General features: G+C 35.8%; 1 pseudogene; it reads right to left on the bottom strand.

The window, feature by feature from the left end:
* Positions 1 to 2,944: 2,944 nt before the first annotated feature.
* On the bottom strand, positions 2,945 to 3,086 carry LOC118704045 (annotated as a pseudogene).
* Positions 3,087 to 3,333: the final 247 nt, after the last annotated feature.

Raw genomic sequence — 3,333 nt, 5'->3', positions numbered from 1 at the left:
GGTTCTCTCTCATCCTTAATGTTTCTATTTCTTTCTCCCTCTACCTTCATCTCTGAAATCAATAAAAACATATATTTTAAAAAGATGCAAGTTCCATGAGGGCAGAAACCTTGCTTCCTTTTGAATTTCTAGCTCTTGACATAGAACTTGAACTCATAGCAGGCATCTGTCTAACTATGTGTTTAATTGGTTAATGGGATTAGGATATGTGATTCCAATCTCATTATTTGGAAAGTCACTTATTTTCTTGAAGTTTTTTCAATTACCTCATTTATAATCAAAGATAATTACATCCTCTCTGCCTCACTGTGAAATGCAAATTGGATAATCTAAATGAAACTGTAAATATTGGTTGTTATTTTAAAAAACAACCACAATAACAACAAGCTAACATAGTAGAGTAAGTGCTAGACTAAGAGTCCAAACCTAAATGCAACTTTCTTCAAATCCTTATTGTGTGACTTTGGATAAATATGCACTTCCCTGTGCATCCGATCCTTGCAAAGTGGTGAGGATACCATTTTAGAAGGAATGCATGACTCATCTAGATAACTCTAAAAGTCATGTGTGAATATGGAGAAAAGGCTACTTATAAAATAGTAGAATCGGACCGAGCTTTAATGTTTGTTTCAGCTCAATTATACTTTAGACAGGGGTGTTCCTGAACATGTGTTCCATCTTCCTATTTTAGGGTAGTTTGAGGTTCAGCGTAAAATGGAAAGGAGGGACAGAGATTTCTCATATACATCCTGCATAGCCTCCTCTATCATCAACATTCTCCATCAGAGTGGTTCATTATATCACAACTAATGAGCCTGCATTGACACATCCTAACTCTACAAAGGCCATAGTTTACCTTAGGACTGATTCACTCTTGGTGTTTTACCCGGGCTTGGACACATATATTCATCAGTATAGCATAATACAGTTTATTTCCCTGCCCAGAAATTCTCTGTGCTCAGCCTATTCATCCCTCCTTCCTCTGCCACCCACCGCAACCCCTGACAATATGGGTTTTACTGTTTCCATAGTTTTTCCTTTTTTAAAATATCATATAGTTGGAATCAAACCGTTTATAGCCTTTTAGATTAGCTTCTTATAGTATTCTTTATAGTTTTTTTTATTACTAAATTATTTTCCATTGTCTGGATGTACCACAGCTTATTTATCCATTCGTGTACGGAAGGACTAATGGCTGCTTCCATGTTTTGGCCATTATGAATAAACATCTGTGCTCAGGTTTTTGTGTGGACATACGTTTTTTACTCCTTTGGGAAAATACCAAGGAGAGCAAGTGCCGGATCACATGTTAAGTTTATGGTTAGTCTAGTTAGAAACTGCTCAACTGTCTTCCAAAGCAGCTGTGCTATTCAGCATTTCCATCCGCAACGAATGAGAGAATGCCTGGGGCTCCACATTCCCCCTCAGCATTCAGTATTGTCAATTTCTGAATTTTGTATGTTCTGAAAGGTTTGTAGTGGTTCTAATTGGTGTGCTGTTTTTTAATCTCCATGTTTCTGATGACATATGATGAGTAGCATCTTTTTTACATGCTTATTTGCCATCTCTCCTCTTTATCTTCTCATACCTGTAGTGTCAAATACATCTAAAAGACCCTCATCACCTTCAAATCTCTCCCTTTAACAGATGTTCACATGTAAATAATTTGCTGACAGTAATTGCTTTCCAATTTTATTTTATACTCTTCATGACATTTAGCTTTCTTGTCATTCAACATTAAGTCACTTTAGGGACTCAGTCTCTGCTTCTGCGAAATGAGTAGGCTGGCTCTCACCATCCCTTTCCAGCCCTATTATTTGCTGAATCTAAAATGCATTTCAAAGCTTTTGTTTATAGCATGATACTGCATCTCCAATATTTTTGGATGTTTTAGGAAAGATGACAGGAATGATAAGGCCTCTCTACCCAGAATAGGCAATGAAACTGTGTCACATAATTTTTAAAAGTTTGAAATATATGGGTTTTTGTCATTTTCTTTCCATCATTCCTACTATCTGACACTGCATTTACCAGCAATCTTACCTAAACCTCCCTGGGATAAATTCAGCTCTGCATGACACACGGATAAACCAATTTTAGATAGTTGGTGTCAAACTTACACCAACATTTGTTTAGCAGTATATTACAACACTACTCTAAACTTCCAAGGATTATTTTCGTTTTCTTACTCTTTTTAACAAGTTATCAGTCCTATGAAAATATTATATTATTGGGAATATTTGTCCAGGGTACATTCACATTTCCTAATCTCATTTCCTTTACCTGTGAGTCTCCCCAATTCCTGAACCTCTGTGCTCTGAGACCCCTAACCTCAAAACTGTTGGAGCATTTCACTAGCTACATTTGAAATTTCCAGGCAAAGGTGTTCATGAAAATCAAACCAAAGGTGAGTATCAGAATAAATCATATTTATATTTGACTCAGTGACTGATTTTCATTTGATCAACTGCCTTATTTCTTTATTATACTCCTGCACATAGGTCACTGTTAAATGTCATGGCTGCTTTTCATCAAAACAAAGCAAAAATATGATACTATCCACCTATGGGCATGAATTCAAATGTAGTATTTTCCTGAAAGCTATAGTAAAAATCTTTTTTACTTTTTAAAGAACCAACGGGTGCAGATGGAACACGATGCATGTCCCCGCCATGTTTCATTTGGTTTCCCATTTGGCTTCCATTTGATAGTAACTGTCTTGATGCCATAAGTGGTCAGCAGATGTGTAGAGCAGAAAGTTATTTTTTAGAGATAAAAATTATGGGTTAAGTTCTCTGCAAATCAATGTGATATAAGAAGCTGAAGGAAACAAACTGCAAAGAGTTTCAAAAGAAGAATAACACTTGATATTGAACCATCACATAAAATAACATTAAAACAGCCTCCAATGATTCTTTTTCTATTTTTTTTATTTTTAGTAGTATGAGTGCCCCACTACCACAAATTATGCAGTAGAATTTCCCACATTTGGGGAAATTACAGGGCTCAGCACATCCAGAGTGCAATGGCTAAGCACTGGGAAAACCACCTTCCTGATCATGTTATCTTCCCTGCCAGGTAAGTATTCAAATGATGTTTAATTCCCTTTTCCCCCTGAATTACTCTAAGTGATATTTTAGATTACTAAGATATTTTCCAATGTATCTTATCAATTACTGCCACTTTTCATTAGAAGTCAGAGAAAAAGAAGTCTAGCATTTACTGAACACATATATTGTCTCATTTATCACTCATAATAGCCATACAAGGGAAGAATTGTTATTTCCATTTTATAGTTAAGAAAACTAAGGCTTGGAGTTCCTAAGAAGAACT

Source organism: Pipistrellus kuhlii, unplaced genomic scaffold (assembly GCF_014108245.1).
Source record: "Pipistrellus kuhlii isolate mPipKuh1 unplaced genomic scaffold, mPipKuh1.p scaffold_m20_p_4, whole genome shotgun sequence".
In the NCBI taxonomy this organism is placed as follows: domain Eukaryota; kingdom Metazoa; phylum Chordata; class Mammalia; order Chiroptera; family Vespertilionidae; genus Pipistrellus; species Pipistrellus kuhlii.
The sequence above is the reverse complement of the archived record's forward strand: the minus strand, read 5'-3'. Positions and strand labels throughout refer to the sequence as shown.